This window comes from Macrotis lagotis, chromosome 1 (assembly GCF_037893015.1).
Source record: "Macrotis lagotis isolate mMagLag1 chromosome 1, bilby.v1.9.chrom.fasta, whole genome shotgun sequence".
In the NCBI taxonomy this organism is placed as follows: Eukaryota; Metazoa; Chordata; class Mammalia; order Peramelemorphia; family Peramelidae; genus Macrotis; species Macrotis lagotis.
In genome coordinates, this window is record NC_133658.1 from 293,615,748 (window position 1) to 293,629,809 (window position 14,062).

Here is a 14,062-nt window from a genome sequence, read left to right on the forward strand (position 1 = left end):
GCACCCGAGAATTTGCTTGTGGTTATCCAATCCTCCACATCCATTTGGTTCAGGTGCATTAAGTGCCTGCTGATTATTGATTTGGACTTTAGTCCAGTAATTCCTTGGGCCCAGGGCCAAGAAAGCCCTGAGAGAGGGTGGAACTGATTTTGATCTCCAAAGGAAGATGTTGTAATGCCTCTATTTTACAAGTTGGAAGAAATACATTTATGGTAGAAAATGGATCAAATGACTTTGTTTCACATCCCAGTTCAGCTGCCTGTGCAAACTTGGGAAAGTTATAACCTCTCTGTGCTTCAGTTCATCTGCATAATAAAGAGTTCAGCTAGATAAGCCCCAGAGTCCCTTTCAACTCTAAATCTATGCTCCGGTGATCCTAACATTAATAAAAGGTATTAGGCAATGATGGAGACAGCAAAAGTTTATTACTTGGACTCAGATACCCTGAGGTTCTTCTGTCTTGTTTACAAGAATCTCACCTCATAGGGAAGGGATGCTTTGTAATCCCTATTCTATTATCTGTTTTTTTTTAATCCTATTTATTTCTGATAAATTTCCTGCCCCTAATTCTTTTTTCTTTTACGGTTTTTTTTTGGCAAGGTAGTGGGCTTAAGTGACTTGCCCAAGGTCACACAGCTAGGTAATCATTAAGTGTCTGAGGTCAAATTTGAACTCAGGTATTCCTGACTCCAGAGGTGCTACATCACCTAACTGGTCCTTCCCTAATTCTTTAAACCCACTTTTTATTTTAATATTTTCCCACAATTACATTTTAAACAATTTTCTGCAGAAGGAATATATATATATATATACATATATATATATATGTGTATATATATGTGTGTATATATATATATATATATATATATATATAGAGAGAGAGAGAGAGAGAGAGAGAGAGAGAAGCGGCTAGGAGCAAGGGGGCAAGGCAATAGGGTTAAGTGATTTGCCCAAAATCTCACAGCTAGGTAATTATTAAATATCTGAGGCCATTTGAACTCGGGTCCTACTGATTCCAGGACTGGCGCTGAATTTGTTAATTGTTTAAGGAGTTTTTTAGATGATTTTCTCAGGTTCTCTAAATACACCATTTTATCATTTGCAACAAGTAAAAGTTTTGCTTCCTCATTTCCAGTTCTAATTCCTTCAATTTCTTTTTCTTCTCTTATTGCTAAAGCTAGCATTTCTTTTATTTATTAAAGATTTTATTTATTTTCAGTTTTACAATTTTTCCCCCCAATCTTCCCTCCCCCCACAAAGCAATTTGTCAGTCTTTACTTTGTTTCCATGTTGTATATTGATCCGAATTGAGTGTGATGAGAGAGAAATCATATCCTTAAGGAAGAAACAAAAAGTATAAGAGATAGCAAGAACAGACAATAAGATATGTTTTTTTTTTCTAAAGGGAATAGTCCTTGAACTGTGTTCAATCTCTACAATTCTTTCTCTGGATATAGATGGTATTCTCCATTGCAGACAGCTCAAAATTGTCCCTGATTGTTGCACTGATGGAATGAGCAAGTCCATCAAGGTTGAACATCACCCCCATGTTGCTGTTAGGCTGTACAGTGTTTTTCTGGTTCTGCTCATCTCACTCAGCATCAGTTCATGCAAATCCCTCCAGGCTTCCCTGAATTCCCATCCCTCCTGGTTTCTAATAGAACAATAGTGTTCCATGACATACATATACCACAATTTGCTAAGCCATTCCCCAATTGAAGGACATTTACTTGATTTCCAATTCTTTGCCACCACAAATAGGGCTGCTATGAATATTTTTTGTACAAGTGATGTTTTTACCCTTTTTCATCATCTCTTCAGGGTATAGACCCAGTAGTGGTATTGCTGGATCAAAGGGTATACACATTTTTGTTGCCCTTTGGGCATAGTTCCAAATTTCTTTCCAGAAAGTTTGGATGAGTTCACAGCTCCACCAACAGTGTAATAGTGTCCCAGATTTCCCACAACCCTTCCAACAACAATCATCCTTTCTGGTCATATTGGCCAGTCTGAGAGGTGTGAGGTGGTACCTCAGAGAAGTAAAGTTAGCATTTCTAATACTATATTGAATAGTAATGGTGATAATGGGCATCCTTGTTTCACCCCTGATTTTATTGGAAATATTCTGACTTTATTCCCATTGCATATAATATTTGTTGATGGTTTTAGATAGACACTATTATCTTAAGGAAAACTCCATTTATTCCTAAACTTTCTAGTGTTTTTAATAGGAATAGATGTTGTATTTTTGTCAAAGGCTTTTTCAGCATCTATTGAGATAATCAAATGATTTCTGTTGGTTTTGCTATTGATATGTTCAATTACATTGAGTGTTTTCTAATCTTGAACCATTTCTGCCTACCTGGTATAAATCCTACCTGATCATGGTATAGTATCCTAGTAATTACATGCTATAGTCTCATTGCTAAAATTTTATTTAAGATTTTTTGTATCAATATTCATTAGGGGGTAACTAGGTGGCGCAGTAGATAAAGCACTAGCCCTGGATTCAGGAGGACCTGAGTTAAATCCAGCCTCAAACATTTAAAAATTACCTAGCTGTGTGACCTTGGGCAAGTCACTTAAGTCCATTTGCCCAGTTTAAAAAAAACAAAATAAAAAGACCTAAAAAAAATAAACCAATATTCATAAAGGAGATTAGTCTATAATTTTCTTTGTTTTAGTTCTTCCTGGTTTAGGTATCAATACCATGTTAGTGTCATAAAAGGAATTTAACAAAACTATTTTTTAAATAATTTATATAGAATAGGAATTAATAGTTCTTTAAATGTTTGATAGAATTCACTTGTAAATCCATCTGAATCTGGAGACTTTTGCTTGTGAGGGTATTGATGGTTTCTTCAATTTCTTTTTCTGAAATGGGACTAAGTATTTTATTTGTGCTTCTGTTAATCTGGGCAGTTTGTATTTTTGTAACTATTCATCCATTTCACTCAGATTGTCAAGTTGATTGGCATACAGTTCAGAAAAGTAGCTCCAAGTTTTCTCTTTAATTTCCTCCTCATTGTTGCTAGTTCACCCTTTTGATTTTTGATACTTGTAATTTTGATATTGGTCATCTTCCTTTTTTTAAATCAGAGTAACCAAAGGTATGTCTATTTTATTGAATTTTTTCATAACACCAGCTCTTAGTTTTATTTATGAGATCAATAGTTTTTTTGCTTTCAATTTTATTAATCTCTTCCTTGATTTTCAGAATTTCTAATTTAATTTTTAATTGGGGATCTTTAATTTGTTCTTTTTTGAATTTTTTAGTTGCATAACCAATTCATTGATCTCTTCTTTTTCTATTTTATTCATAGAGGTATTTAGAGAAATAAAGTTTCCCCTCAAAATTGCCTTGGCTGCATCCCATAAATTTTGTTACGATGTCTTATTAGTATCATTTTCTTGATATAATGATTATTTCGATTATTTGTTCTTTGATTCACCCATTATTTAAGATTATGTTATTTAGTTTCCAATCAGTTTTTGGTTTATCTTTCTAGGATCCTTTATTACATGAAATTTTTATTGCATCATGATCTGAGAAGTGTTTATTATTTCTGCCTTTCTGCATTTGATTATAAGGTTTTTGTGCCCTAGAACATGATCAATTTTGGTATAAGTGCCATGGACTGCCAAGAAAAAGGTGTTCATTTCTATTTCATTAAGTTTTCTCCAGAGATCTGTCATATCTAAGTTTTCCAAGATTTTATTCTCCTTCCTAACTTCTTTCTTATTTATTTTGTGGTTAGATTTATCTAGTTCTGAGAGAGGGAGGTTGAGGTTCTCCCATTATTAAATTTTGCTGTTTATGTTCTCCTTGTAATTCACTCAATGTTTTTTTTTTTTGCAAGGCATTGGGGTTAAGTGGCTTCCCCAAGGCCACACAGCTAGGTAATTAAGTGTCTGAGGCCAAATTTGAACTCAGGTCCTCCTGACTCCAGGGCTGGTGCTCTATCCACTGTGCCACCTAGCTGCCCCTCACTCAACTTTTCATCTAGGAATTTTGGATGCTATACCAGTAGGTACATACATGTTTAGTAAAGATATAGCTTCATTACCAGTGGTGCCTTTTAAGATGTAGTTTCCTTCCTTATCCCTTTTAATGAGATTAGTTTTTGCTTTTACTTTATCCGAGATCAGGATCGATGCCCTTGATTTTTTACTTCAGCTGAGGCATAATATATTTTGTTCTGTACTTTTACCTTTACCCTGTGTGTATCTCTCTGGTTCAAACATATTGTAGGATTCTGGTTTTTAATCCATTCTGCTATCTGCTTTAGATTTATGGAACAGTTCATCCCATTCATGTTTACAGTTAAGATGACTAATTCTGTATTTTCCTCCATGCTATCTTCAATTATATTTTTCTCTTCCCTTTTATTCCTCATCAAAATTTTATTCTCTTTCCCCTTTAACTTTTCTTTTAACATTTAACTTTCAGTTTATTTTCACTTTTACCTGTTAGTCCCTACATCCCTTATCTTTCCCTTTCCCCGCCCCCCCCCCCCCCATAGATTAGGATAAATTTGGGAATGTATCTTATTCCCTCCTCTGGGATAAATCTATTGAATAGAATTTACTCAAGATTTCACACTCTTAGGGGCAGCTAGGTGGTGCAATGGATAAAGCACCGGCCCTGGAGTCAGAAGTACCTGGGTTCAAATCTGGTCTCAGACACTTAATAATTACCTAGCTGTGTGGCCCTGGGCAAGCTATTTAACCCCGTTTGCCTCGCAAAAACCTAAAAAAAAAAAAAAAGAGTTCACACTCTCCCCTCTTTCCCTCTAAAATTAAAAATCTTTTTTGCCTTTTCACCTGATATTATCACTGCAGCACTATTAATCAGGTATCATTATTTGATTATTTGATTGCTTGATAAGCTCATATTGTTATCAAAGTATCATCACAGATTGATTGTTTATAAGCAGCATTGTCTCAAATTAGATCAAATTATAATTATAATCATTTTTTCCCTTATTCTCTTTTCAAATACCCCCCAAGGACTCACAATCCTCCTTATGAGCCAAAGTATCATCCAAAGCCAAATCATTTCTTGAACTATTTGTATCCCTCCCCCCAGTCTTATTTTCTATCACACTTTACCCCCTACCCACCCTAGTTAAAGTGAAGCAAGTATTAAGTCAAATCTTGATTTAATTAACTACAAGAATCTTAAAGGACTCTAAATCCTGGGAGACTCTGAAAATCTCACTTGAGAACTTTACAAATGATTGTAAATTATGGGAGATACTGACTCAGGACCTCAAATTTTATGACGCCCTCATTAGACAAAGTAGTAAGCTTTGTCATCTTAGTAGAATTAGATTGGGTCAAGGGATAATGAGACACTTAAGTTCTAGAATTAACATCCCTGCTTTTCATCAGGGCTTTTTGTCTCAAACGTAGTGATGTCATCTTGGACCTCTTCAATGTAAAGACAACAATACCCATATTCTTTAAGTCCAATTTCTTCAATTATAGTCAAACCTTTAATTATCTTAAGAGAAGTACAGTTTGCAAGAATTAGAAGTGTTATATCTTCCCTTTTAGGGTTGTATACAATTTCATGGTCTTGATCAACATTTGTTTTGCTCTGTTTTTTCTTCCCCTTTTCACTTCTTTTTATGCAACTTTTCTTTTTAGTTTTTGCAAGACTTAAGTGATTTGCCCAAGATCACACAGCTACATAATTATTAAGTGTCTGAGGCCGGATTTGAACTCAGGTCCTTCTGATTCCATGACCTATCCACTATGCCACCTAGCTGCCCCAATGCAACTCTTTTTTTAAAAAAAATAATTCTTCATTTATTTATTTATTTGTTTTGTTTTGTTTTTAAGGTTTTTGCAAGGCAAATGGGGTTAAGTGGCTTGCCCAAGGCCACACAGCTAGGTAATTATTAAGTGTCTGAGACCAGATTTAAACCCAGGTACTCCTGACTCCAAGGCTTTATTTATTTTATATTATAATAATTTTGTTATAAGAATAAACATAAACCCCACCCAAGAAGATGAAAAACCTCAAGAATAGTGTGAGAGGGGTTGATTAGGTGGTGCAGTGGATAGAACATTGGCCCTGGAGTTAGGAGTACCTGAGTTCAAATCCAGCATCAGACACTTATTACCTAGCTGTGTGGCCTTGGGCAAGCCATTTAACCCCACTGCCTTGCAAAAACCTAAAAAAAAAAAAGAATAGTGGGAGAGAGGCTCTCTCTTTCTCTCTCTCTCTCTCTCTCTCTCTCTCTCTCTCTCTCTCTCTCTCTCTCTCTCATTGGGGTGAGTTGCCTTCTTTACCATAAGTACACCAGAGAAGTTGCTTCAATATTTTTTCCACAGTTGCTATTACTAGTTGTATTTCCCTCCACTCTATTCCTCCCCACTCTTATTTATTCTATTCTCTCTCTCTCTCCTTTCATCCTGGCCCAGTTCAAAAGTGTGTTGTATCTGAGTACCCTCTCCCACAATCTTACCTCTCTTCTATCATCTATTCCCCCCTTCCCTCCCCCTATTCCCTCTTGTCCCATCTCTTCTCATTTTTCTCTCTAGGTTAAGATCTATTTCTATACCCTATTATTTCCTCTCTGAGCCATTTCTGATGAGAATGAAGGTTCATTCATTCCCCCTTTCTTTCCCCTGTTCCACTCCATTGAAAAAGCTTTTTCTTGACTCTTACATGAATTTCTTAGCTCCTTCTTCCTCTCCTTTCTCTTTCTCCCAGTACTTTCCTTTATCACCCATTGACTCCATCTTTTTACTATATTATACTATTATATTCTGCTCCTTCCTGTGCCCTGTCTACATATGCGCCTTTTTTTTTTTTAGGTTTTTGCAAGGCAAACAGGGTTAAGTGGCTTGCCCAAGGCCACACAGCTAGGTAATTGTTAAGTGTCTGAGACCAGATTTGAACCCAGGTACTCCTGATTCCAAGGCTTGTGCTTTATCCACTACACCACCTAGCCACCCCTTACATATGCTCCTTCTGACAGCTCTTATAAATGAGAAAGTTAATATGAATTATCAATATCTTCTTCCCATACAGGAATACAAACAGTTAAATATCATTAAGTTCCTCATAGTTAGTCCTTCTCATCCTCCCCCTCTATGGTTCACCAGAGTCCTGTACTTAGAGATCAAACTTTCTGTTCAGTTCTAGTTGTTTCAATAGGAAAGTTTGAAATCCCCTGTTTCATTGAAAGTCCATCTTTTCCCCTGAAAGAGGATGTTCAGTGTTGCTGGGTAGTGGATTCTCGGTTGTAAACCAAGATCTTCCAGAATATCATATTCCAATGCCTATGAGCCCTTAATGTAGATGCTGCCAGACCTTGTGTAATCCTGACTATGGAGCTTCAGTAGTTGAATTATTTGTTTCTGGCAGCTTTTAGAATTTTCTCTTTGGCTTGGGAGCTTTGTATTTGGCTATAATATTCCTGGAAGTTTTCTTTTGGCTTCTCTTTCAGGAGGTGACCAGTAAATTCCCTCAATTTCTATTTTACTCTCTGCTTCTAGGATCTCAGGGCAATTTTATGTATTATTTCTTGTAAAAGAAAGCCTAGGCTCTTTCCCTGGTCATGACTTTCAGGTAGGACAATAATTTTTGAATGATTTCTTCTGGATCTGTTTTTGAGGTCAGTTGTTTTTCCAATGAGATATTTCACATTTTCTTCTAATTTTTGTCTTTTTTGGAAGAGTTTAATTTCTTCCCAATTTCTTGCAAAGTCATCAGCTTCCTTTAGTTCCATCCTGCATTTGAAAGAGCTATGTTCTTCAGAGAGCTTTTTTATCTCCTTTTCCAGCTGGCCAATTCTGCTTTTTAAGGAATTCTTTTCATCATTTGTCTTTTGTTTTGCTTTTTTCCATTTGATCTAAACTAGCTTTTAGCATATTATTTTCTTCAGTATTTTTCTGTATTTCTTTCACCAAGCTGCTGATTTGATTTTCATGATTTTTCTGCATCACTCTCATTTCTCCTCCCAATTTTTCCTCTGCCTCCCTTAATTGCTTTTTTTTTTTAGTTTTTTAGTTTTTGCAAGGCAATGGGGTTAAGTGACTTACACAAGGCCACACAGCTAGGTAATTATTAAGTGTCTGAGGTTGTATTTGAATCCAGATACTCCTGACTCCAGGGCTGGTGCTCTATCCACTGCGCCACCCAGCCACCCCACCCTTAATTGCTTTTCAAAGTCTTTTTGAGCTCATTCATAGTCTGAGCCCATTTTCTATTTCTCTTAAAGGTTTTGGATACAGAAGCTTTGATTTTGTCATCATCTGAGTATGTGTTTTGATCTTCCATGGGACTAAAGCAATTTTCTATGGTCAGATCCTTCTTTTTCTGTTGTTTACTCATTTCCTCAGGCCAAGACTAATTTACAGCACTTCCAAGGATTTAGGGTTTTTTTTGGGGGGGGGGAACACCCCACTGGTAACTTTATTCCTCCAAGGTCTTATGCTCTCTTGCCAGTGCTTTGATATGTAGATGACCACAGCACTCCCCTCTGCCCTGGTGCTGTGAGGAGGGTCCTTGCTAGCTTAGTATGGAAGGCCAAATAGCAGAGTCCTGCCCCAGGGAGACCAAAGAGATTTCTGCAGTCTCTCCTGACCCCCTTACCATTTGTAGGCTATGTTCTTATAAGGTGCAGGCTGGTTTCTCCCAATTCTTGCTGCAGGTTCTGTGGCTGGTGCTCCTCACTTCACACTCTCACATCCCCTTCAAGCTGTTCCTGGTGATCCCTGGGCTGGGCTAGTCCGTGCTGCAGCCAGGGCTTTTCTCCCAACCCCTGGTCCTGGTGAAACACCTTTCCTACAGAACTTCTAAGTTATCTTGGACTGGGAAAATGTATCACTCAGGCTTTCTGTGGGTTCTGTCCCCTCTAAATTTTGGCTAGAGTCATAATTTGAGGGCTTTTGGAGTGTTTTGGGGAAGGAGTTCCTGGGAAATGCTTCCTTCATGCAGCCATCTTGGCTACACCCTGGAATTCCCCCATGCAACTCTTGAATTGTGTATTTGGTGATTGAATTCTCTGTTCAGTTCTGGTCTCTATGTCAGGAAATTCTGGAAGTTCTCCATTTCAGTGATTATCCATCTTTTCCCCCTGATAGTATATGCTGAATTTTGCAGGGCATTATATTCTGGGTTGTAATCCTACATCCTTTACCCACCAATATTCCAGGTTTTCTGGGCCTTCAATGTTGAGGCTGATTGGTCCTGTGTGAATCTGATTGTTTCCTTTGTATTTGAATTATTTTCTTTTTGCTGCTTGCATTATTCTATATTTTATTTGAGAGTTCTGGAATTTGGCTATAACAGCCCTTGGAGTTTTTATCCTGGAGTCTCTTTCTGGATGGGTTCTGTATATTTTTTCAATTGTTATATTGTTTTCATGTTCTAGGAGATTTGAACAGTTTTCCCTAATAATTTCCTGCATGATATTTTCCAGGTTCATTTTTTAATCAAGGCTTTCTAGTAGTTCAATGAGTCATAGATTATCTCTCCTGGATATATTTTCCAGGTCATTTGTTTTCCCTAAAAGGTACTTTATGTTTTATTCAATTTTTTCAGCCTTTTTATTTTGTTTGATGAAATCTCATAGTCTGATAGATTCATTGGTTTCTATTTGTTCAATTTCAATTTTTAGGATTTTATTTTCTTCAATTACCTTTTGTATTTCTGTCTTAAAGGTGTTGTATTCTCTAGTCAATTTTTCATAATTTTCCTGCATGACTCTCCTTTCTTTTTTCCATTTTTCTTCTTCCTCTTTTCTTTGGTTTTTTTAATTCATTTGTTAAGCTCTTTGATGAGATTTTGGATTTGAGTTCCAATTCATAGACTGCTTTGAGACTTCCCCTGTGAGTGATTTTTCACTGATTTCTTCTTCAGATCTGTCATTGTTATCATCTTTGTCTGTAAAGTAGTTTTCTATAGTGAGAGCTCTTTTAGCTTTTTAGTTTATCTTTGCTGTTTTAACTCTCCTCCTGGGGTATAGGAAGTATAGATCCAAGTTTGTTTGTTTGGTTTTTTTTGCTAGGGTTGGGGTCTGATCCATGGTTTGTCATTGGTCAAAATGTTGCCTATGCAGTCCAGACCTTGCCTTTGCAGAGGTTTGTTTCTTACTTTATGTCCAGGTTTAGACTTAGCAGTAGTTTGTTCCCAACCCAGTCTTGTCTTTTACCCAGGTGTTCCCAGGGTTCAGACTTTATATGGGGTTGGGCCCCTCCCTGCTGACTTGTTATCTAGCTGCCAGGACCTCAGCTATTGTCAAGCTTTGGGACCTGGATTATACTGTGGCTAAAAACCACCTCCTGGCTTTCACAGAGTGCTTTCACACTCTCCTGCCTCCTGGGCTTAACTTCCCCTTTTCCCCCAAAGAGACAGACCTTCCCTGAAGATCCTCTGAGATGTCTACCATTGAAAATTTCTTTGTATCTTCTCTTTTTCTTGGTGGGATCTGTAGCTTGAATGTCAGAATAGAGGCTTCATTTATCTTTGGTAGGGAAAAGCTCTGGGAGCATGTTAGCTTGCCACCATCTTGGCTCCATCCCAGAAGTCCTCTTAAGTGGAGTCTTAAAGGAAACCAAGTACCCTAAGGGGAGCAGGTGGAGAAAGCAATTCAGATATGAGGAATAGACAGTTAAAAGATCCAGAAATAGGTGATGGAACTCTATGTGAAGAGGACAGGTAGGCCACGATGACTGGACTCTGGAAGATAGTCATATATAAAAAGACTGGAAAGGACCAGTTTGGGAAGGGCTTGGAATATCCAAGAAAGGAGTCTAGAACTAATAGGGAAGCACTAGAATTTAGAGTTGGGATTGAATGAGGCAAGGTAGAGATCTGAGTTTTAAGAAAAATCCCTTTGGCAGAGATGTGGAGGATGAATTGGAGTTGGAGAGAGATTTGGGGCAGGGACACCAAACAGGAGGATCCTGCAACAGTCCAAGCTGAAAGTGATAAAGGCCTGAACTCAGAGAGAATAGTACACATGCAAGAGAAGTGAATATAGAAACAACATTTAGCCATCATAATGGTAAGGGAAAGTAAGAAGTAAAGTAGTGCTCTTGAAATAAATAGGGAAATGTGGAAGAGACATGGAGTTAGGGAGAAAGATGAATAATTTTTTGTATATATTTCAGGACTGTAGGACAGGGGAGATCAGCTTAGAAATGCAGATTTAGTAATTATCTACAAAGATATGATTATTAAATACATGAAACTGGATAAGGTTACCCAAAAAAGATAATGAAGAGAAAAAAAAGGACCCAGAACAAGAGCTTTAGGGAGCTGACTCTTATACAGATCCAAAGTAGTAGAAATTGGATTTGAATTCAATATCATTTCCTCTGCTCCATTCTGTATCCAGACAGGGTGATCTGCTAGGGCTCTTTTGAATTCTAGAATTCTACACATGGTTGGACAGGTAGGTAAAGGTTAATAGTCTATGGAAATGGGGCAGCTAGGTGGCCTAGTGGATAAAGCACCCGCCCTGGAGTCAGGAGTACCTGGGTTCAAATCCAGTCTCAGACACTTAATAATTACCTAGCTGTGTGGCCTTTGGCAAGCCACTTAACCCCATTTGCCTTACAAAAAAAAAAAAAACTAAAAAAAAATAGTCTACAGAAAGCATTGAATGCCCATCTGAACAGATAGATTGATCCTGGGGAAGAGGTTAGGAAGAGGTCTGTGGCTGCTTCTAGATTGATATTCTTTATTTTGATTCAATCAAGAGGATATGAACCAGAATCATAGAATTTTCACCTTGGAAGGAAGCTCAGTAGCCATCAAATCTAACCCATATTGGGAAAGAATTCTCACTATTCAGAAGAGTATGTATCCATCATGTTGGAAGACCTTTAACAATCAGGACCTACTACCTCCTAAGACAGCCCATTTGACTTTAGGATAGTTCTAATAACTAGAAAATCTTTCCTGTCAAGAAGACTAGATTCACATCTTTGCCACTTCCACAAATTGCTTCTGGTTCTGTCCTCTAGTCTAACAGGACAAATCTTATCCCTCTCCCACATGACTTTTCAAGTATTTAACCAGAGCATGTCCTTTCCTACCAAACTTCACTACCTAGACTAAACACCAATACTTTAAGCCAATCATATTGGAACTAAAAGGTTCATTACTATGAATCAGGATCACCCTGCTCTGAACATTAGATGCTCTCTAGTTTATCACCACCCTTCTTAAACGAGTCTCTAGAACTGAATGCAGTTACAATTCTCCTGATGTTGGAGGGAAGGAAACAAACATTTTTATGGGAGATCATCCCAATATAATCTACTTGTATCCATGCCTCTGTCTAGGTCTTTCCAACTATTCTAATAATGATAAAGTTTTTAGGAATTACACATATCTTTCCACACAGGAATATAAACAGTTTAACTTTAAGTCTCTCATGATTTCTCTGATTTTCCTTTGCTTCTCAAGTTTTGTGAAAGATTGCTAAATATTCTTTTCAGTTCTGATCTTTTCACCAGGAACATTTGGAACTCTTCTGTTTCATTAAATATCTATTTTCCCCCTGAAGGATTATACTCATTTGCTGGGCAGTTTATTCTTGTTTGTAATCCTATCTCCTTTACTTTCTGGAATATCATATTCCAAGTTCTCTCTCCTCTAATATGGAAGCTGCTAGATGTTGTGTGATCCTGGGGCTCCAAGGCATTTGAATTGTTTCTAGCCCTTGGGAAATGTATTTTTTTAAAAGAAAGATTTTGAGTTTTACAATTTCACCCCTCTTCTTGCTTCCCTCCCTCCAGCTCCCCACAGAAGATAGTCTGTTAGTCTTTACATTGTTTCCATGGTATATATTGCTCTAAGTTGAATGTGATGAGAGAAATCATATCCTTAAGGAAGAAAAATAAATAAGATAGCAAAATTACATAGTAACAGTTTTTTTTCTTCTATATTGAAGGCAATAGTTTTTGGTCTTTGTTCAAACTCCACAATTCTTTCTCTGGATATAGCTGGTATTCTCCATCACTGATACCCCCAAATTGTCCCCAATTGTTGCACTGATGGAATGAGCAAGTCCATTAAGGTTATCATCACCCCCCATGTTTGTATTAGGGTGTACAGTGTTTTTCTGGTTCTGCTCATCTTGCTCAGCATCAGTTCATGCAAATCCCTCCAGGCTTCCCTGAATTCCCATCCCTCTTGGTTTCCAATAGAACAATAGTGTTCCATGACATACATATAGGTCATTCACCTAATTTCCAATTCTTTGCCACCACAAACAGGGCTGCTATGAATATTTTTGTACAAGTGATGTTTTTACCCTTTTTCATCATCTCTTCAGGGTATAGACCCAGTAGTGGTATTGCTGGCTTAAAGGGTATGCATATTTTGTTCCCCCTTGGGCATAATCCCAAATTGCTCTCCAGATGAGTTCACAGCTCCATCAACAACGCATTAATGTTTGGGAAACGTATTTTTAAAGCAACTATATAAATATTAAATAACTCATTTGATCCTTGAAAATAAGTGCTATTACATTTGGGGAAACTAAGGCAGGCTGAGGTTAAGGAAGCACCTGTGGCCGGATTTGAGCCGGGTCTTCCTGCCTCCAGGGCGAGTGCCTTTTCCTCAGTGCCACCCAGCTGCCTCTCCTCATGCACACCAAGATACCATTGGCTTTTGGCTGGCATTGCCACCTGAGTCTGCGGGCTGCCCCGGGCACGCCCCCGCCGGCCAAGCTCGGGCGGCTCTGGATGTGGGCAGGCTGGGCAGTGAAGCAGTCCCCCCTGGTGGCCATTTCTGGGCTCTGCCTGTCCGACCCAGGCAGCCCGGGCACCTAGTGGAAGCGGCCGGCCTCCTCGGAGCCGCTTCTTCAGGTGGCGCTCACACGCTCCCTCATCCCACACTCGCCCTCGGGCTCTCCCAGGAGCCGCGGGGTTTCCGTCCTTTCCCTACGGGAGAAGGGAGCAGGGGGCGGGCCGAGCCTGAGATCCAGGTGAGCGGCCCGCGAGGCACGCTGGGAATTGTAGTCCAGGGACGCGAGGGAAGGGGCGGGGAGGTCTGGCTCGTAGATAGCCCGGGCCGGGGCGGAGCGAC